Source organism: Lithobates pipiens, unplaced genomic scaffold, assembly GCF_037356315.1.
Source record: "Lithobates pipiens isolate NorthernLeopardFrog02 unplaced genomic scaffold, aLitPip1_a1.2 Scaffold_3, whole genome shotgun sequence".
Lineage (NCBI taxonomy): Eukaryota > Metazoa > Chordata > Amphibia > Anura > Ranidae > Lithobates > Lithobates pipiens.
The window spans coordinates 89,797,269-89,820,668 of record NW_027507790.1 but is presented as its reverse complement, the minus strand read 5'-3'; the positions used below and the strand labels follow the sequence as shown (position 1 = coordinate 89,820,668).

At 42.9% G+C, this 23,400-nt stretch overlaps 1 protein-coding gene across 1 annotated transcript in view; it reads right to left on the bottom strand.

The window, feature by feature from the left end:
* Positions 1-10,458: 10,458 nt before the first annotated feature.
* Positions 10,459-23,400, bottom strand: part of PTPN11 (protein tyrosine phosphatase non-receptor type 11) — a 133,631-nt gene continuing 120,689 nt past the window's right edge. Inside the window, exon 16 of the mRNA XM_077462035.1 lies at positions 10,459-13,398. The gene's annotated coding sequence lies outside the window, so the exon portion shown is untranslated. The remainder of the gene's footprint in view (positions 13,399-23,400) is intronic.

Genomic DNA, 23,400 nt, shown 5'->3' with positions numbered 1-23,400 from the left:
TCTATTTTATAGAACACAGGCACAGAGACACATATTGCTATGTTACAGAGGGGATAGGAGCATTTTATAGTAGTTATGAGAGCAGCAGGAGGGGAGGGGGCAGGCACTGACACTAGCAGAAAAGCGTGGGGGGGAGGGGGGAAAGAGGATAGAGAAGGACCAAGCAGGGCTGCGGATGATGGTGACACGTAAACTGACTATGGTGTCAGGGCTCAGCAGCCACGATAAACTGTGGTCAGTTTACAAGGGGGAGGGTATAGCCAGGCAGGATCAGCCAGGATTTTTAGGCAATAGAAGGGGCCAAATTACACAGCAGAAGCACTGTGCTGTATAACGGACTTTAAGGGAACAAGATCTGTTTTTATTTTTTTAAGGTTAAAACACAAATTTTTTGCTCTGCTCCCCACTGCCATTCCGGCCTAGGACATAATGACTTCAGGACTGCAGGATCAGCACACAGACCGGCCAAAGAGGGATAGGTGGGAGGGGCAGGGGGATTCAGCGCATCATCAGAGCTGGCTGCCTACACTTTGAAGAGAACCAATATGACCACATGGGACACCCCAACAGAGGATCGTAGAAGGAAAACTCTGCATTCGCTGTGCAGGTAGGTATATTCTTTGAAGTGCGCTACAGCACTACAGACAAGTGTGAAAAAATAGGGGGGGGGTGGTTTGGTTCAAACTAATTTTTTGCTTCACTAACAGATACACCCGCTGGGGATACTATTTAAATTGTATGTAGCATCAGCTACATAAAGTATGCATTGTGTTCCTGCAGTGGGATGGGGACTTCATCAATGACTACAGGGCTTCTGCTGATTGATTGAGGTGGAGAAGTGGAGTAAAACTATTAGTAAAGCAAATAAATCATCTGGACCAGCTTGAAGTAAAAAAAACATGGAGTTAGGCTTAAAAAAAATTCAATATCCTTGAGATTTCTCAGAACTTTCTAGTAAAAGGCTACACAAAAAAAAAAAAAAAGAATCCAATTTATATCCAGTCTGGTACTACATTATCCAGTTACACTCCATGATTAGTCTTTTTAGGTTTACCAACAGAGAGCATTACGTGTGGTCACTTCATTTCCAACATAAACAACTCTAAAATATAAAACATGCAAATAATTTAAAGGGGAAGTAAACTCCCCTATCGTTTTCATCCATGGAAGCTGTCATCTTTGCCTCTGTTTAATCTACAGCTGCCACGGTGCTGCACATGTGATCCGTTATGACACCAGCCATTGGGTGGTTTGACAGTTTGGTTGAGAGCACAGCCAATGTGCAGTTAGCATTCCCGGCATGCGATTTTTTTAAACTGTTTAAATCGATGGGTTCACTTCCACTTTAAGGAGATTCCACCTTAGAATAGATTTGTCCACTACTTGGATGTCTTCTTGTAGTTGGTTGCAAGTCCCTAGGTTCTCCTTTTAAACTAATAACTTTCAATGCAAGACACGACCAGTTCAGCCATGTAGCAAGACTATGCCACTGGCCGAAAAAACTGAAATCTTCTTTGAAATCTAAAGCCTGAGTTTGAAGTTGGTCACTGAGTAGGGAATGTAAATAAACCTGAATATTTTACCTTATGTTGAATCTCCCTTCTTCTGTGCCAAGTATATTGGAAACTGAATTTTGCATAATTAAAGCCGATCTCCAGATTTAGTTTCAGTTTACATAGAACCATTTCCTTCACCAACATGTGCGGACACTGTATGTGCTGTCTAAACTGTACGTAACTGAGGCTGAAGCCAAGGCTGTAGCGGTGTTCTGGGTGTGAGACAAGACCTTCCAGTCTCACACCCAGAACAAAGCACCGTTGGTCTGAGCGGTGCTCAGCCATTTATAGGCAGCTTTGTATTCTATTAATAACCTCATTGATAGAATACAAAGTTTTCTGTGAATGGCTGAGCGCTGCTTAGACAGATGCCATTTTGTCCTGGGCATGAGACAGGAAGGTCTCAGCTACATACAGTTTATACAACACATCCAGCAGCATCACATGTTAGCAAGGGAAATGGTTTGTTTGAGCCAGTTTGTCAGAATGATTTATGTAAACTGAAACTAAAGGTGGAGACCGGCTTTAAATCAAGTACTAGAACTCCTTGCAGTCCTTGTACAGATGGAAGGGAGAATCAGAACAAGATACCATTTAGGCATGTTGCAGTTCAAGTAGTAAGTTGTCAGGAAGAGAGCAGAGTAAAAGAGGGATGAACTTTTGAGTGTGCTGATCCTCCTTTCACTGTCCAATCACAGGGTGGGGTTGAGAGGCAAACTTAAGAAAAAGGAAACTACAGTAAAGAAAGAAAAGGTCTACTTCCCTGCCAAATAGGGCTGTTCTGCTGGGCAGAGCGGTGTAAACTGCAGGACTGGATGGAGAGAAATGCAAATCTTTGGCAGATAAATCAGCTCTCAAATATGGTATTCATCTGTGTATTTAGCCATTTGACTGGAGTTCAGCTTTAAGCACCGTATCATGCAAAATACATCAAGGCCTTCGTCAATTAAAGAAAAGTAAGGAGTTTGCCTGTAAATTAATAAAATATCGTTAACGGACATCCTTTTGCACAGGCTGCCATCTTTTGATGATGAGCACATGAAGCTGAAAATGAATCATCCTTTTCTAAACAACAAGGTTGTTTAAAGTTGAAAGAAAGACACACAATATTCTGCCATGTTCCTACATAAAATTAAAGCGCAATTCCAGCTAGATTTACTTAACCACTTTCAGACCGGACCATTTTGCTGGTAAATGACCAGAGGTCTTTTTACACTTTGGCACTGCGCTGCTTTAACTGGTAATTGCGCGGTCATGCAATGTTGTACCCAAACAAAATTTGCGTCCTTTTCTTCCCACAAATAGAGCTTTCTTTTGATGGTATTTGATTGCCTCTGCGATTTTTATTTTTTGCGATATAAACGTAAAAAGACCGCAAATTTTGAAAAAAAATGATATTTTCTACTTTTTGTTATTAGAAAAATCCAATAAACTCAATTTTAGTCATACATTTAGGCCAAAATGTATTCAGCCACATGTCTTTGGTAAAAAAAAAGTCAATAATTGTATATTTATTGGTTTGCGCAAAAGTTGTCACATCTACAAACTAAGGTACGTTTTCTGCAATTTACGCAGCTTTTAGTTTACGACTGCCTATCTCATTTCTTGAGGTGCTAAAATGGCAGGGCAGTACAAAACCCCCCCAAATGACCCCATTTTGGAAAGTAGACCCCCTAAGGAAATTGATAAGAGGCATGTTGAGCCCATTGAATATTTTATTTTTTTGCCTCAAGCGATTGAATAATGACAAAAAAAAAATTTTTTTTTTTTTTTTACACAAAGTTGTCACTAAATGATATATTGCTCACACATGCTATGGGCGTATGTGAAATAACACCCCAAAATAAATTCTGCTGCTTCTCCTGAGTACGGGGATACCACATATGTGGGACTTTTTGGGAGCCTAGCCGCGTACGGGGCCCCGAAAACCAAGCACCGCCTTCAGGCTTTCTAAGGGCGTACATTTTTGAGTTCACTTCTCACTACCTATTACAGTTTTGAAGGCCATAAAATGCCAAGATGGCACAAAACCCCCACAAATGACCCCATTTTAGAAAGTAGACACCCCAAGCTATTTGCTGAGAGGCATGTTGAGTTCATGGAATATTTTATATTTTGCCACAAGTTGCGGGAAAATTACAAACTTTTTTTTTTTTTTTTTTTTTTTCACAAAGTTGTCACTAAATGATATATTGCTCACACATGCCATGGGCATATGTGAAATGACACCCCAAAATAAATTCTGCTGCTTCTCCTGAGTACGGGGATACCACATATGTGGGACTTTTTGGGAGCCTAGCCGCGTACGGGGCCCCGAAAACCAAGCACCGCCTTCAGGCTTTCTAAGGGCGTAAATTTTTGAGTTCACTTCTCACTACCTATTACAGTTTTGAAGGCCATAAAATGCCAAGATGGCACAAAACCCCCACAAATGACCCCATTTTAGAAAGTAGACACCCCAAGCTATTTGCTGAGAGGCATGTTGAGTCCATGGAATATTTTATATTTTGCCACAAGTTGCGGGAAAATTACAAACTTTTTTTTTTTTTTTTTTTTTTTCACAAAGTTGTCACTAAATGATATATTGCTCACGCATGCCATGGGCATATGTGAAATGACACCCCAAAATAAATTCTGCTGCTTCTCCTGAGTACGGGGATACCACATATGTGGGACTTTTTGGGAGCCTAGCCGCGTACGGGGCCCCGAAAACCAAGCACCGCCTTCAGGCTTTCTAAGGGCGTTACAGTTTTGAAGGCCATAAAATGCCAAGATGGCACAAACCCCCCCCAAATGACCCCATTTTGGAAAGTAGACACCCCTAAATTTAGGGGTACACTAGTGAGACTAGGTAATAAATGGCGGGTGCCCTGAAACTATAAAAAAATAACTAACCAACCAGCGTCACCTGTAACAGTTATATGGTGATCACTGGTGAAAGGGTTAACTAGGGGGCAATCAGGGGGCTTTATGCGGTAGTATATGGGGGTCCCTGGCGCTATAAAAAGCTGCGGCGAACCTAAATACCTACCTGCCTAACTAGCGTCACCTGTGACACTAATACAGCGATCAGAAAAACGATCGCTTATTAGGCTGGGTTCACACTGGAGCGATGCGGGAACGCCACGAATGCGCGGCGGGTTCCCGCATCGCATGCCTCCCGGCGGCAGTTCACACTGCCCTATGCGAACTGCTGGGAGTGTCAGTGAAATGTTACTGACACCCCCAGATCAGTTCGCATATCGCAGTGCGATCTGCAAACTCGGATCGCATGGTGTGAACACCCATGCGATCCGATTCTGCTGCGGGCCAAAAAAAGGGTCCCGTGCGAATTTGCGGCGGGTGCGGCGGGTGTGGCGGGTGCGGCGGGTGCGGCGAATGGCTGAACTCGAATCGCACAGAGATCGGATGTGATTTGCACTGCAGTGCGGTGCGAATCACATCCGTTCTCATAAACCGCTGCAATGTGAACCCAGCCTTAGTGACACTGGCGACGGGGGGTGATCACGGGGTTAAACCTTTATTGGGGGGGTTAGGGGGGTACCTTAGAACTAAAGGGGGCTAACCCTAACTGCCCTAACAGTTATTAGTCACAAATGACACCCGCCGGGTGATCAGGGGGTTAAACCTTTATTAGGTAATAAATGGTGGGTGCCCTGAAACTATAAAAAATAACTAACCAACCAGCGTCACCTGTAACAGTTATATGGTGATCACTGGTGAAAGGGTTAACTAGGGGGCAATCAGGGGGCTTTATGCGGTAGTATATGGGGGTCCCTGGCGCTATAAAAAGCTGCGGCGAACCTAAATACCTACCTGCCTAACTAGCGTCACCTGTGACACTAATACGGCGATCAGAAAAATGATCGCTTATTAGGCTGGGTTCACACTGGAGCGATGCGGAAACGCCGCAAATCCGCGGCGGGTTCCCGCATCGCATGCCTCCCGGCGGCAGTTCACACTGCCCTATGCGAACTGCTGGGAGTGTCAGTGAAATGTTACTGACACCCCCAGATCAGTTCGCATATCGCAGTGCGATCTGCAAACTCGGATCGCATGGTGTGAACACCCATGCGATCCGATTCTGCTGCGGGCCAAAAAAAGGGTCCCGTGCGAATTTGCGGTGGGTGCGGCGGGTGTGGCGGGTGCGGCGGGTGCGGCGAATGGCTGAACTCGAATCGCACAGAGATCGGATGTGATTTGCACTGCAGTGCGGTGCGAATCACATTCGTTCTCATAAACCGCTGCAATGTGAACCCAGCCTTAGTGACACTGGCGACGGGGGGTGATCACGGGGTTAAACCTTTATTGGGGGGGTTAGGGGGGTACATTAGAACTAAAGGGGGCTAACTCTAACTGCCCTAACAGTTATTACAGTCACAAATGACACCAATGCAAAAAAAAAAAAAAAAAATGACATTGGTGTCACTGTGACTGGGGGGCAGGGGTAATTGGGGGGGTGATCGGGGGGTAAAGGGGGGGTGTGAGTGTGCCTGGCATGTTCTACTGTGTGTGTAGAGTGTTGGTGCAACTCACCGATCCGCTCTCCTCCGTGTCGGAACGGAAAATACCGACACGGAGGAGAGAATACATCACTTCCTCTCCTGTGTTTACATTACAGGAGAGGAAGTGATGTCACGGGGGATTCCTATTCGTCGGGAGCGATCGCGAGGGGGTGGCCATGAACGAATGGCCGTCCCCTCGTCCGGGATCGCTCCCGCACGAATACCGACCGCCGCAGGCACCGGGCGGGGGCCCGATCGGGCCCCCGACCCGCGGGAGGCAAGGGACGTACATGTACGCCAATATGCCTGCCCGTGCCATGCTATCGACGTACATCGTCGTGCGGCGGTCGGCAACTGGTTAAAAAAAAAAAATTAGATCAAGTGGAAGTATGGATAGAACCCCTTTTTAAGACTTTTATAGTGCTCACTGGAGAAATTTGCTTTTACTTTCTGACCAGACAGAGAATTCTCTCTGGCAGGGACACACACTGTATTAAAACTTCTTTCCAGTAACATGGGGGAGGGTTAGAACCTCTGGGGTTTTTACGGACGCTACTCTCCTCATATTTTATCCTGTTGTCACAGATACAGAAGTCCCTAATGGAGTCACAGACAGCAAACAAAATAAAAGCAAAAGTATTAACTCTTCCAAAGTCTATACAAAACTAAAAGAAAAAAGTTTTGACTGGAGTTGTGCTTTAAAATATATGTGGCTCATTTCACAAAGTACTGATACCCTTAAAATCTAGCAACAAAAATGGTGGGGTGTCTCACACTGACCATTAAACGGTTTATTGTAAATATACATACATTATGTGGAACTCCGGTATTAGCTTGGTAAGCAATGTATAATGGTCAGAGATATCGATATGAGCCAACAGCGTTGACCACAAAGTTCCATCGTTCAGGAGTCTCAAGGTCATAAAGTTAAAAGACATTACACAAAGTTTGTCCAATGCAAAAATAAGTGCATATAGATTCCAATTTAATGTATAGAGTAGGAGACTGAAAAATCTCAATTACCAGCATCCAATATTAATTGTTAAAAAGGTTAAAAATTCCTGCTTGGGTGTCTACTACTACCTTAATTATATAGGTGTTACTCTGTTCCACTGGAAGGGTTCAACTTACTTGACCTTGGGGGTTAGGTCTAAGAAATGAGTGTACTCTTATTAGCCACAAAGTGCTTGCCAATATTAAAAGAGAGCTGGGCCTTAAAGTTGGAGGAATAGTAAATAAGTGAAGCTGGTAACGTGGTAAAACACACAGTTTACTGTATCACAGCATATATGTGCTAGTGCACTGCAGTGCCATTTATTTATGATAGCACACCAACACACCTCCACAATGCACTGGTGCAGAAGTACACTGCAGTGCACCTCACTCACAAAAAATGCAGCCTTCAAGCTGTGAGCATTCCTGAAAAACAAAAAAGGTGTGTTCACAGTATCTTAATTTCTTTTTCACCTGCTTTAAAACACCAACGAGACACATAAAGAGGTTGAAAACCACTTTATGGCAGCTTTTCCCAGCCCTACTGCATTTTTGCTAAAAGTGCAACTAGCCTGCACGAAGACCACTTTCCCATCTTCTTAAAGTGCAAAGATGCAACATGAATGAGATTGGGATCGCTTTCTGAAAACATATCAAAACCGCAGGTTCTCACATAAGTCTATGGGAAAGGGCAGCTAACCCTAGCAAAAACTGCAGGTTTAGCAGAAGTGCAGCAGGGCACTGAAGCCGCTCTAAGAGAAAACAAGCTAGTATAACCATTTAAGGGTTTCTTCCCCAGAATACATGGGTTAATATGTACAGCGTCAACATACATTGCTTTGCGCGGTATTTTTGACCAAATCCTTTTGGACTGGTGTGAGTGGCAAACTTCAGGTCAACACACAAAATACGATGTAACACCTTGGTGGGGACAGGCTCTATACAAAGGGTCTGCCTGATGCCTATGCGTTCTGCCTACACCGGAGAAAGCAACAAATTGTGTGACAACACACCTGGAAGGAGCTTATAGACAAAGAACAGAGGTCTATAATGTGGGGTACAATCAATGATGCAGCACAAGCTGACAAAAGGTTCCACCTATAAAAGTTCAAGTTTTACTTCACATATAAAAGAAGCACTTTAAACATTAAAAACGTACCTGGATTTTAAAATGGTAGTTGGGGCACCATCATAAGGTAGAGAATTTTTTGCAGGAAACATATTCCAACAGAAACAGGGGAGTGGTTCCAAATATCCCTCTGAAAATGGTAGTTACATGTCTGTCATGCTGATCCTCCTGACTTTAACAATTAGAAAAAGTATGCAGCAAGTAAAAGCAATGTCCGGTCAGGATATAAATAAAAAAGAAAAAAAAAAATATTCAATCCTTAGATCAGCATGACAGCCAGGGAAACTAGTGGTTTCCGAAGGAGGAGTCAGTAATGGTAGCCTTCTCTTTCTCTAGAGCATAGGTTTCCTTTACAATGGTTACAAAACAGACAAGAGGTTTAAAGCTGAACTCCAAGTATTTATTTTTTCCCCATGCAATGGGGCTGGGTCTTCACTGCATGGGTTAACTGCTCGTTGTTGTCTCGGGAATTGAAGAGCAGAGATATACTTCCATAATCCTCCCAGCACAAGACTGGCCCCCGCAAGTCCTGCCCCACCTGTGGTCTAGCAGTCCTGTGCGGTGGACTGGAATGCCTGGTACAGTCCATTGCATGGCTCATGGGGGAGCTCCGTTAGCTGCTATAGCGGAGGATCAGGAGAGTATACAGCTTTCAGGTCACCTCTTGACAAAACAAGCAGTTAAGTGCAGGCACAGCCCCACTGCATGGGGGAAAAATACCCAGAGTTCAGTTTAAGGATGAATTTTAGAGAGATACAAATGCCAAATAATATACTCCTGTGCACTGAAATATAATGAAATTATTTTTCATTACTGGTTTAAGTACCTGAATTTGACTTGGTATCAGACTGTACAATAAAAGGCAGACTGGGAGGGGAGCAGCGCAGCATTAGGTGCTCAGTTATGCTGCATGCAAATATGCTCACTAGAATTATGCTGACAGGAAGAGAGGACAGCAAGTAGATGTCTCTTGTTTTTTCTTTATTGTCCAATCACAGGCTGGGGGCAGGAAGTGACAAAGCTGAATAGTTTAACTGCAGTTGTAAATATCCAGGTCCCCTATCTGGCTGTGCTATGCAATTGTGTAAATCTCAGGACTGTATGGACAAGCGTACATATCCTTTGGCAGGCAAGTTGGTTCCCATATACGCATTTCAACTGTGTATTTAGCAGTTTTCCTGGAGTTTAGCTTTCAGCTTAGTGAGCAGGACCATGGGGTACTATACTAAACTTTATATGTCAGATAGATAATAAATACATTCACTGAATTTGCAGTAAGACTATTCACATTCATGTTTTAATTCCTTGCTTTTCCAAACAACGATTTTCAGCAGGCAAGGCGCTAGAAAATTGTGCTCAATTTACAACTGAGCTAACATTCTTTGTACTTTGCACAAGATTACTTGTCATAAATGCTCCTCATAATTTTTTTAATACTGTGCTCTTGGGTGAGGTTAACAACAACTGATGCAAAGTCAAAAAGCCTGCTACAGCAAGCAATCTAATTTCTGCTCATTTTAACAATATAGGGCAGCAAATTTAATATACTGCCTGACTCGTTGCTACGACTGTTAAAACCCACATATGACACAATTTGCAAGTCCAACCACATCTTGTGTATTAATTGTGCATCATTAGAGGCACAGCTTCCAAGATTCTTTATATATTTTTTGCAGTGCTACCACATTCAAATAGTGAAAATAACTCAAATGGTGCAATGCATCCAAGCCAAGCTACAGAAAAAGAGCAAAACTATTTCAAGCATGGTTGTACCCTTGTATAAAAGTAAGAAAGCTTACACAAAACGGTTTCAAAATAAGCTTGTGTCACTTTTTTTTGTATCTTTACAGTGGGGATTTCTTGGTTTTGGTCAATAATAAAAGAAAAGCAGTACCTTTTAAAAGTTGCTGTACAAATGAAACAAATACAGCATAAAAAAATGTTGTTTAAACCTTGCACAGCATCCCTAATATAACAAACTATCCAATATTCATAATAGCCACATTTATATCTCAACATTATTCAACAATTCAAAATCATTATACTGATGGTATCTAGAAATTAGTGCACAGGGCACACTACTAGCAAATGAGAGCAATCGTAGCAGTTTTAAAAAACAAAAATAATAATAATAATAATAATATAGCTACATAGCTTGATATCCACTAACTGTCATTAAACTAAAATTACCAAGAGCTATAAAAAAGCATGCTGGGTAACCATAGGCTTACCACTCAATATTATAAAAAAAAAAAAAAAAAAAAAACGCATGATGCAATTGTTAGCCCACTTTATTTTTGGAAAATACCTATTCAAAGTTTAAAAAACGTATATTAGAGCGCGTGGTTTTGTTTTTGTCAAATCATTCCACTGCACTTGCGGCAAAGGAAATCATTTCTGGCAAAAACCAACAAATAAAATGAAAATTCTCTCCTTAAAACATGACAGTTCTAAGAACAAATTAACTCATTATTTTGCAAAGTTGTTAATATTAAGGTTTGATGCTAAAATAAAGCAATTTTCAAAGTGCTACCAGATGTCCAATCAAAGTACTTTTGCATTTTGGGTTGAAGGTGACAATTTGGACTTTTTGGAAAAACTAAAACTTCAAATCAGATGATCTGATATGGGTGGAAAAGTCTAATAATCTCAACTCTTCATATAGTAAAATGACAGGCTTATTAGATGCAAATGAACAATGAAGCCGATATCCAATGGACAACGGCAGTGCTATGCTGGTGCGGGCTCAGAGGACAATCAATGTTATTATAAAGAAAGGATCTTAAAATGAATGTCCATCTTAGCTGGAATTAGCTAGATGATCTTTAAGTGGCAGGACTGTGGCAACATGAGTAATCTTTCATATGGCTAAGGGAACTGCCATCACCGTTTTTAATCCATGCCACAGATCGTTGGTTTCCAGTCATCTGCTTCGCTAAATATTATTTCTACTCAAAGAACAGCTGCCTCTACTAGGAGTAGTTAACAGATACACCAAGGCCACCCATAGAAAAGAGGGCAGTTAAAAGTGAAGACATAATCTGACATACCCATGGCATAAGCCCACTGGAAAGCACTTAAAATACCTGCAAGCATAGTTGAGCTTACAAATACTGTCAAAGGAGAAGTTGGAGTGGGAAGCAGGAAGTGATAATAGCTTGTCAGTGGGAGGCGACTGTTGACTCACATCGAAGGGTAGCTTAAAATCCAGCTCAAGTGGTTACGGCTTACATAGCACATCTTATAATCTACACTGCTACATAATTAATGAAAATGCATAAGCCTATACATAAGAATATATCAGTCAATTTTGTACATATAAGAATGAACCACTAGCACAGTTAACACTGCAAGGTTTGTAGAAGAACTCCAGTGCAACTGAAAATCTTAATACGGTTTTAATACAAGTAGCTGTTGATTTGACACTTTTGCCTGTGTTGCAATGGGTAAGAAGATAATATGAGGTCCAGGAACAGTGTAAACATATCACCTCCATGACAGAAGTAAGAAATTATATCTCTGCATTTATGCTAATTTACAGGCATGGAGGACACCATAAAAGCTAGCAAGTATTCACAGAAAAGATAGTAGCTTTCCTTTAAAAAAATTTAAAAAAATGGGGTTGGGTTATGTTGCCATATTTCAGTCACAAAGTGCTATGCAGAGTTCTTTTTTAAGCGAGCGACAATGAGTACTAAGATTAGCAGATTAATCGATTCAAAGTATGGGGATAATGGAAATACAACTGTGGAAACGTGAGCTTAAAGTCCTTATTACTGTGGGCTTATATTTATGGAATCTACAAGCATCAGTCATCTGAAGAGCATAAAGGCAATATGGTAAAAAAAAAAAAAAAGCAGCAATGACTGGAAAGAGTCAGCATTCTATGAGTAAGTTTCAGTCTCAGGAATTTGTCCTTGTAGGTAGGTGTGTTTTGCCAAAACCAACCCACATTCCACTCATTTTTGATCTAGAAATTGGTTAAGCCAGTCTGGTAAGGTCCTGTATTTGGTGCACACAGCTCAAAGAAAAATGTGTTACAGGCACCTTTTGGCAAAACACACCTAAAGAAAAAAAAGAACACAATGAAGCACCTGCAGAAGAATGTAACTGAAAAAAATAAAAAAAATAAAAAAAAGAGTGCAATATTCACCTTGTGAGGCCCAGAGCACAGAGGGCAGACACTAGGCCTCACAGTAATAATGTACTTTCTGGCTGAAGGTAGGCTGTGACTGTAAAGGCACTTTAAGGAAATGCTTAACTAAGGTCCTGCTATAGTAAAAGTGCACAACTTGAGCCTTTTAAGCAGCAGCCCCCTCCCAATGAGAACACTGCACTTATCCAGTGCTAAAAGGGGGCCACATTTTGCAGAGTTAAGCAACAGGTGACATAAGGCCTTACTCAGCAAGGGTCAGTTTGAAGCAAGATAAATGGACCCAACAGCCTTTCCATTCCCAAGAAGCAGAACAAGTTAAACATTAACCATTTGTAAAGTGCATCTCTAAATTTTCACTGTGTATCGCTGCATTTTTGTGATCAATAGATCCCTAAATCAGCATCAGTCACATCTCCATGACTCGTTACAATTGGCACTAGGCATTATACATTTTGTCCATTCAATACTCATTTCTGGCTTCTTGCTCTCTAAAGAAAGTCTTATGACAAGAAAGAAAAAGAAAGCACCATTATATTATGTGAGAAAGCTAACAGTGTAGATATTCACATTTTAAACATCTCCACATTAGCATGAAAAAGTTAAATGAATACAGAGGTTTCTTTATGGTCTAGTTAGAAACTGTTATCATTGTCACAGTTTGCACTGTGAAGAAAGGAATTGTTCCCGTTGTAATGCAAGCAATCACCTTATTACTTTGTGTTGCCAGTGAACTAAGGTGCACTCAGTGGACTCACAATACCTTAAACAGGGGACACTATAAAAGAGAAGATTAGGCCAGCTTATTTGTAGTCTGTGTTGTGGACTCTACACAGTTAAACTGTAGAGTTAAAGATGTGTTATCGTGAAGAAAGCGCTTATCCAACATTTGGGAGATTCAGAGAGGACTTGAAGGAAAGGTTTCCAAAAGCTTCTGATTTGTAATCTTAACGGTTTATGGATTTCAGACCAATTATTTAAATTGACACAGCTTTTAAAAGCCAGGTCTTACACGTCCCATCTCATCTTCACATTTCTTTTGCCTTTTCTCAGTCTTAGATTCTACAGGAAAAAGAAAAAAAAGTTAATTAATACACCCTAATGACAGATGACAATGACAATGTGGCAGTAAAAATAGGCAGTTGATCCACACTGTTACCATCTCGGTCCATGGGACTCTACTGTAACTGTGAGCACAGAATTTCCCTTGGGGGTTGCCACCCAAATACCTGGCAGCTGCTGCTGTGCAGCAGGATGGTAGAGACTATACCCTGTGTTAAAGAGACCTTTGAGGGAATATCTAAATGGTTTAGTCCTAAAGCAGAACTTGACCCAACAACTTGATAAATAACATTCTTTAGAAAGGAACATACATTCCACATTTATAATTATTCTACCAAAATGAGTGTGTGCAATTGCCTCTGCCATTTCTCTGGTTTCTTCCCTGATTTACCCTGTGTCTTGGTGACCATTATCAACGAAAGTGAAAGAAAATTGCAAATTTTAGGTGGTCACCAGAACAGAAAGAGGGGAAATCTTACAATGCAGGCAATAGTTCTAGTGATCACCAGGGATAAGTGCTAAGGGACAGGAAGTGAAGGGAAATCATCCCAATGGGATACAGAAGTCAATAAGTACCTGAAAGTGCTCATAACCATCTCTTACTGAAAAAAAAAATAAATAAATAAAGTTTTGCAAGTTTTTGCCTTTGACTCTAAGTTAAAGCCTTCAGTTTTCTTTGGGGTGCAAAATTACCCTTCTCCTGTTCCCTGATGCAGTTTGTTAGCATTATCTACAGACCCCAATGTAAGACACAACACCAAGGGGAGATTATTAGACGAGAATCATAGTCTGGAATCTACCGTATTTATCGGCGTGTAACACACACCTTTTCCCCTTTACAATCAGGGGAAAATCGTGGGTGCGTGTTATACGCCGAACCCCACCGATTGCGAGCCGCCGAGATACATAGCCGAGTGTACTTGGCTTGGCTCTGCTCACAGTCCTGCCCTATGCTGGACGTAACACAGGGATTGGGCGTGACTGTGAGCCGAGTACACTCGGCTACTCTCAGCTCCGATCGGGACTGCAAGAGGACCCAAGAGCCACAGGAATCTATCTTGGTGGCGCCATTTTTAAACTGCAAGACTGCAATGACAAGGCTGCAAATGACACTGGGGCAAGGCTGCAGATGGACACTGATAAGGCAGCATTGATGGGCATTTAATAGAAAGCTTTTTACTTAAACATCACTCCTAAAAGTTTTTTTCCTTAAAATTCCCTCCTAAACTTGGGGTGCGTGTTATACGTCGGCACGTGTTATGTGCCGATAAATACAGTATATGGAGGCTGCAGAACTACGGTAGTTATAGAACTGATGTGTACACCCTATAAAAATGTCAGTTTTTTTAGATTTTGTTAAAATTTAATAAATCAAACCAAGATAAATCACTTCAGAATTTTTCTAACCTTTAGGCATCGTTCACACCATGGTGCAGAGATGTCAGTTTTCCTGCCTGCATTCTGCAAGGGCACAAAAAAAAAAAATTGTTCTTGATGTGTCCTGTTCACACCACAACACTGGTATCCTGCAGATTTTTTTGTGCACAGTAATCCATAACATGTATGCAGTTTTTAGCACAGGGGAAAAAAAAACGAACATGACATCAACATTGGTGTGAATAGGGCACATAACTAAAGCACATGAAAACTGATGTGCGCATACATGAAAACTGATGTGAAACTGATGTCTCTGCAAGTAAAATCTGCACAGTTTTCCCATCAGTTTTCATGCATGGGGTGTGAACGATGTATGCGACCTATACTCTACAGTTTAATTTTAAAAAAATCTGTGACATTACCAAGACATGAACAATCCTCCCAAATTGAGATACAGTATATCACAGGAGTGGCTACACCCCCCACAGTTTTGTAAATATTTTATATATTTTCACTTGACAACACTGAAGAAATTACACTTTGCTATAATGTAAAGTATTGAGTGTACAGCTTGTAGAACAGTGTAAATTTACTGCCCCCTCAAAATAACTCACACAGCCAATAATGTCTAAACCACTCGCAACAAAAGTGAGTACAACCCTAAGTGAAAAAAAGTGTCCAAATTGGGCCCAAAGTGTCAATATTTTGTGTGGCCATCATTATTTTCCAGCACTGCCCTAAAGCTCTTGGGCATGGAGTTCACCAGAGCTTCACAGGTTGCCACTGGAGTCCTCTTCCACGCCTCCATGAAAACATCACGGAGCTGGTGGATGTTAGAGACCTTTCGCTCTTCCACCTTCCGTGGAGGATGCTCAATAGGGTTCAGGTCTGGAGACATGCTTAGCCAGTCCATCACCTTTACCCTCAGCTTCTTCAGCAAGGCAGGGGTCATCTTGGAGGTGTGTTTGGGGTGGTTACCATGATGGAATACTGCCCTGCGGTCCAGTCTCCGAAGGGAGGGGGATCAGGCTCTGCTTCAGTATGACACAGTACATGTTGGCATTCACGATTCCCTCAATGAACTGTAGCTCCCCAGTGCCGGCAGCACTCATGCAGCCCCAAACCATGACACTCCCACCACCATGCTTGACTGTAGGCAAGACACGCTTGTCTTTGTACTCCTCATCTGGTTGCTGCCACACACACTTGACACCAGCTGAACCAAATAAGTTTAGCTTGGTCTCGTCAGACCACAGGCCATGGTTCCAGAAATCCATGTCCTTACTCTGCTTGTCTTCAGCAAACTGCAGGCTTTCTTGTGCTTCATCTTTAGAAGAGGCTTCCTTCGGGGACAACAGCTAATGCAGACCAATTTGATGCAGTGTGCAGCGTATGGTCTGAGCACTGACAGGCTAACCCCCCCCCCCCCCCTTCAACCTCTGCAGCAATGCTGGCAGCACTCATACATTTCCCAAAGACAACCACTGGATATGACGCTGAGCATGTGCACTCAACTTCTTTGGTCGACCATGGAGAGGCCTGTTCTGAGTGGAAACTGTCCTGTTAAACGACTATATGGTCTTGGCCACTGTGCTGTAGCTCAGTTTCAGGGTCTTGGCAATCTTCTTATAGCCTAGGTCCTCTTTATGTAGAGCAACAATTCTTTTTTTCCCGATCCTCAGAGTTCTTTGCCATGAGGTGCCATGTTGAACTTCCAGTATGAGTGAGAACACCAAATTTAACACATCTGCTCCCCATTCACACCTGAGATCTTATAACATTAACAAGTCACATGACACTGGGGAGCGAAATTGCTAATTGGGCCCAATTTGGACATTTTCACTTAGGAGTGTATTCACTTTTATTGCCAGCGGTTTAGACATTAATGGCTGTGTGTTGCGTTATTGCGAAAAGCCACTGTGTGGTGGAAGAGGCAAGTGGTGTGGTGAGAGAACACTGCAGCCCCCATTCTAATACCCCAGACAGGTGGAGCAGGGACCCCTCTCTACGTGGCGGGAATACCATGGTGGTAAATGGTGTCCCCGTCATAGTGTTTCATCGGGAAGGACATGCGCAGTGGTCTGCTAATGGCACTGAGGACGCTGCTCCGGATGTCTCGTGACTAGCCATGACGATGTGGAGAGCGATTTGAAGGAGACGTAAGAGCGTCTGGACAGTGATGGAGATCAAGGAGCGAGGCGATAGAGCACCGAGGTCTACACTTTGTTGGGCCAGGGGGGAGAACATGTGTGGGGGTTCCCCGGTGTATATCAGGTACGCTGTGCATGATTGTGCCTTCACCCCAGTAGCCTATGAGGACGTGTGAGGCGAATTAAAAGCAATCAGTGAAAAAGTCAACATATATACCTCCAAAATGGAGGATATGGAAAACAGACTTCGTAGGAATCGCATAAGAATTGTGGGACTCCCTGAACGTTGCGAGAGGGTCCAACCCCACATGATTTATGGAAAAACGGCTTTCAGAGACTTTTGGTAAAGAATCCTTTTCACCATTTTTTGCCATAGAGAGGGTGCACAGAATCCCCTATAAGGTTCCATTGCCAAGAGGTCAGCCTAGGCCTTTTCTGGTTAAAAGTAGGATTTTTTTTTTTGTCATACTTACCTGTAAAATGATTTTCTTTGAGTACATCATGGGACACAGAGTTAGGCTAATATTCATTTCCTGCTGCGTTATACTTCATCACCAGGTAAACGGACACTGGTCAACCAAAGGTCTTTAGATAGGAAGTGATCCCATATAACCTAAGTACCTAAGTACTTCAGGTTTTGTAGCAAGCACTGAATCCTCAAAAAGAGGGGAGGGACATCTGTGTCCCACGATGTACTCAAAAGAAAAGGATTTTACAGGTAAGTATGATGAAAAAAATACTATTTTCTTTTTCATACATCATGGGACACAGAGTTAGGCTAATATTTATTACCTGCTGGGATGTCCCAGAGCAATAGCCTTGAGGAGAGGGAGAGACCCTGCCAAACAATAGCCATCAGACCTACTGTGGCCAAAGCTGAATCCTCTTCTTCTAAAACATGCACTTGATAAAATTTAGTGAACGTATGCACTGAAGACCAGGTAGCAGCCTTACAAATCTAAGCCACAGATACCCAATGGCGAAAAGCCCAGGAGGTTCCTACACCCCTGGTAGGATGCGCTCTCACCCTAAAGGGAGGAGCTTTACATTTCATACCATAGGCCTGAATGACCAGACCCAATCAGCAATGGAAGCTGCCTGCCCCTTCTTGGGTGCTCTTGGTAAAACAAAAAAGGAGTCTGATCCTCAGACCTCCACAGATCTAAATAAACCTTGACCGCCTGAACAACGTCCAAAGAATGCAGTCTCTCTTCCACCGAACTAGGCCAAGAGAAAAAAAAGGCCGCAAAATAATGTCCTCATTTAAATGAAAGGCTGACACCACTTTTGGCAAAAAAGGATGGAACAGATCGTAACCCGACCCGGTCGTGGAGAATCAAGTACGGTTCCCTGCATGAAAGGGCCACCAACTCCGACACCCTTCTAGCCGAGGTGATAGCCATCAGGAAGGATAGCTTGTGCGACAGCAAGTCTAATGGAATTTCCTTGATAGGTTTAAGTGTTTGTTTCTTAACAAAGACAGCACCAAGTTCAAGTCCCAAGGACACATAGGTGACCTAATGGGGGGAAAGCAAGCGAGTTGCCCCCTGCATAAAGGTTCGGATCAGCGAATGGAAGGCTAAAGGCTTCTGGAAGAATACGGATAGGGCCGAAACTTGACAAGAGAAACATTATCTCTCTGTTGTTGCTACGCTATCCCTTTTATAAGAGGACATTGATATCTGCCCTGTTGGTATAATATATATTTATTGACAACAGCAATAACAATGTCCCCGCAGACCGCCTCAAGCCTGTAAGAACAAGTAGAATGATCTTAATAGATACTGGTGAGCAGTATTGAATAGGCTAAATGCTGACCAAGATGGTGGATATGCATGCATGTGACTGGGTGGGGGGGCAGTGAACACGCCTCAAGTGGATGAGACATGCACTCCCCTCACTCCTGTGGATGCCCTCCCCTTTACTGTTGTCATTTCCTGTGATGTAATTTTGCATGGAGGAAGCGATTGGCTGTTGGGGCCATGATTTCCTGTTTGTCATTCCTTTTGTTGCCCATAAACAAAGTGCCTGTGCTCGCGAGGTCAGACCCATCGAGACTCCAGTTGGAAGCAGGCTGATTCTATCTGGTGCCAATGAAGTGCTTCAATTTCCTTATACCAAAGAGCTTGATACAAATGTGTTGCTAAGCACAAAAGAATTATTTTGTGCGTTGTATGCATTTTGACACTGGAAATGCACATTTTGGCACAATGTGGATTTGTGTACAAAGCCTAAGAAAATTTCCATGACAAGTATTAACACAGCTCAGAAGGGAGACCCTTTAATAGGTCTCATGAAGCCCTTATGCAAAAATCCTGCTAAGTACCTTTAGCCCGCCAAGCAACACCTGGTGACTCACGTGACCCGGGTAAGGAGAAAATGAACCGCTGCAAATGCCTGATTCTGAGTCTGCTCGGTGTTCCACATCTGCCTTCTGGAAGCACAACATGCTTGGCATACACAGCTTAAATAAGCTGGCTGTGCGCCAGAACGTTCTGTGCGATTGCACGGGCACGGTCCCGGTGAACGGCGTGGCTGTATTTGCATCTGAAGCGAATCCTCGTGCGCCCAGATAAAGAGTATGGCGCATGTGCGGCGAAGCCGCATGCATCATGGCCACCAAACTGCTAAGCCCAGCGGTGCTCTTGCGAATGCACGTGTGCCATGGTGAACCAAGGCGAAATGGTACACCGTTGTGCACCATCATACGGATAAAATACAGCCAGACACAACCAAAAAAGTACACTCTGCCAACACCCACAGCTAGCCCAAAAACTCCCCCATATGGTCACCACACACAGGTGCGCAGCCTCTAGCTAGCTTGACTGTTACAATCACTGGGACGCCCCACAATAATAAAAAAGGGGTTTCACTTAACCATACAGGCAAAGGGCAGCTTAGAAACTAAGAGCCCAATCTTCTCCATTCACGGGGGTTCCTGTCACTTGAGGACCTTCAAGGACGGGATACACTTTTCAATATCCGAGGGATATTTGTAAGTGATGTGGAAGAAGAGTCCCGTTTTACCAGTGAAAGTGCCCAGATCCTGATTGGGGAGATAATGGGGTGCAATCGGGATTTGGAAAATATACAGCAAAACATCAATGATGTTAAAAAAAAAATGAAGAACATCATTGATGTTTTGGGGAGAGTGTGAAACAGCCCAAACTAGCTAGGGTTTTAGTTTTTCTATTTTAAACCACAACTTTTGTATTTTTAGAAAATCCAAATTTGGAAGATGCACAGAGTGTGTAAACATGCGCTATCTCCCATCAAAGGGGATCAATGTACGTGTTTTGTGTAAAGTGGCTGAGATGAAGGGGTTGCAGCCCCAAAACATGTACATTGATTCCCCATGATGGGAGATAGCACATGTTGACACACAGTGTGCATCTTCCAAATTTGGATTTTACAGGGGTGATACCCCATGTGATGAAGGCAATATCAGCCCAGTTTGTACATACTCATGTCTGATATTGTCTTCACTTTTCAAAGTTGAACTTTGTAAGTTCCTGTGTTCTGTATGTTACGCTTTGATACATGCCTGGTTACACAAAAACACCAAGTAAACAAAAATTACCTGAAAGACTGTTTTTGATACACACAATTTGTTGGTTTGTTGTAAAAACCTTTTCTTAACTCACATGTGAATGTGCTTGGATTAAAAAGTTAAATTATCATCAATGTGTGGCTTCCTTTTTCATTGCGCCAAAGATGTATTTGGAGTAAAATTTTTGATTGCGGTGAGAATGGGTGTTATTTACTAAAGGAAACTCCACTTTGCACACCAAGTGCAGTTTCAGGTGTACTTTTGCAGTGCACTTGTAGTGCATAGTGGATGTGCCTTTAGTAAAAAAACACCCACAGTGATGTGTTAATTTGGACAATCATGCCATTTTCCTGCCATGGTGCTGAAAATGAGCACGATTTTGGTCAGTAATGCACTACATACATTAGTTACCAAAAACAAGGTGTGTGCGTAGCAGACCCACAACATAATAAGATTATCTGAAGAAGAGACTGTCCCCTCATCTCACTCTGAACTTGGGTTTGCACTCTTGGTGAAAAAGGCACAACAAGAAAAAACCTAAATTTACCTAGGAGACACCAAAAAGCAAGCCAAGCAGTAAATGAAGGAGTTTCAAAGAAAAATTTATTGAGAAAATGCCTCTCAGACATTGTCTGGCATATCAATGGCCCCCCTACCCACAAAGTAGTCCATGTATTGGGTTCTAACCTCACGGGCGCTTGGGGGGGGGGGGGGGGGCAAGCCAGGATGAGCAGGTTCAAAGCCCGTGAGGTTATCATCATTTTCAAGCAAGTCTGCTTCTTGTTGGCCAACTGAGACCGCATAGTTTGCAGAAACTTTTTTAAGAAAATTGTGCAGAACACAGCACGCCAGCACTATGTGATTGAGTTTGTATTCCGCCATGTGAATAGGCGTTAGAAAAAGGCGGAACCGGCTGGCCAGTATACCAAAGTGTTCTACACCACTCTTCGGGCTCTGGACAGGTGGAAATTAAAACTCCTCTGGTCTGGGGTGAGGGTCCTCATCGGGAAAGGCCGCATCAGATGGTTCGCCAGGGCAAACGCCTCATCCGCAACAAAGACGAACGGGAGTCCTTCCTGATTCTCCTCTGGGGGTGGCAAGCCCAGACTGCCACTCTGGAGACGCCAGTAGCACTCCGTCCATGCAAACACTCCCTCATCCGACATCCGTCCATTTTGCCCCACGTCCACATACAAAAACTCATATGTCGCAGACACCACCGCCAACATCACGATACTATGAAACCCCTTATAATTATAATAGTACAACCCCGAGTTGGGTGGTGGGACGATGCGGACGTGCTTCCCATCAATTGCTCCTCCACAATTGGGAAAGTCCCAACGACTGGCAAAGTGGGAGGCCACAGTCTGCCATTCCTGTGGCATTGAAGGACACTGTGGAGTGAAACAAGAACCAAAATTAGTAATTTAAAAAATCAACATTGCAAGCAGATTAGACACAAACATTTTTGGCCAAGATTAGTCTAACATTTTGGGAACTGAGTATTTAAAGCCTAAAGTCTAAGGTCCCCTTATGAGAGTCATCACCCCCCCCCCATCCCCCCCCCACCCCCATCCCCCCATCTGATGGGCCCTTGCTAAAAAATGAGGGGGGATGTTTTGGACAGGTAACCCTCTCCACTTGATTGAGAGCTGAATGCCTAAATAAGGTGTGATACTTTGGGAAGCCCCTCCTTACTTACACTATTGGCAGCCCACCGGACAGGTAAAAAGTCTCATAATACCAAAATGGAAGCACATTTTGACATTCTGCTATCACATATCAAGATAATTAATAGGTGAAAAAACAAAATAGCATTTGAAAGTATTGAGGCAGGCCCTTGCACTACATGCTTAGGTGAATTCATCCATAAATGTGAGCATCATAAAAAGGTAGGTATAGTGTGTATTGGGTTTGGTAAAGTCATCAGATAGAGGATTGCCATCAGCTGAGCTAGCAGTTGGGGGGAGGGGGGTTCCTAATGAGTTTGGCACAACCAAAAAAATTAAAAAAAGTCACTCTGCATGAATTGAAGCACACGCATAACATTTGTAGACATTTTAGGGGGTGTTTAGGGGAAAGCAATACTATGGAGCTGACAAAAGACATTGGTAAGTGACTAGACTATAGTTTTATGGGCCAAGAACAGCATAGTGGGGAAGTTAGTGAGGCAAATATGCCTGAGGACAAAGGGGCAGAGCATATGAATTAAAGCATATTGCAATGATGGTAATTAGGGAATGAGGAAAGAAATGCAAGACATTAGCAATCATGAAATACATAGAATGTGATGTTAAAGGATAAAACTTACCTTCATATAGTCCTTCTGCAGGAGCTGAATGATGGCAGAACAGGTCTCTGGAATAATGATCCCCAGAGCCTGGAGGAAGATACCTGTAGAGAACTTGAGGTCCTGAAGGCTTCTCCCAGTCGCCAAGTAGCGCAACGTGGCAATGAGCCTCTGCTCTGGAGTGATGGCTTGCCGCATGCAGGTATCCTGCCTGGTGATATAAGGGGTCAGCAAAGTCAGCAGACAGTGAAAAACGGGGTCCGTCATCCGGAGATAATTCCTGAAATCATCAGGATTATTTTCCCGGATCTCACGGAGCAAAGGCATGTGCGAGAACTGGTCACGCTGGCGCAACCAATTCTTGGTTCACAAACGCCTCCCCTCCCTGTTCATGGACCGGGCTTGTGTCAAAGTAAGAACCCCAACACGAAGCCCCTGCACAGCACAAACTCTACAACGAGTACATAGACGAAACATGGTTTGAAAAGTGTCGGCTGGTCAGAACGGACAACAGAAAGCACCGATAAACAGCAATGCCTGAAAGAACAAACTGAATAGCAGAAGCAAGCAGACAATAAGCAATGCAAATCAAAGTGTACTATACCAAGATATAGTCCACAATGAGAAACAAATAC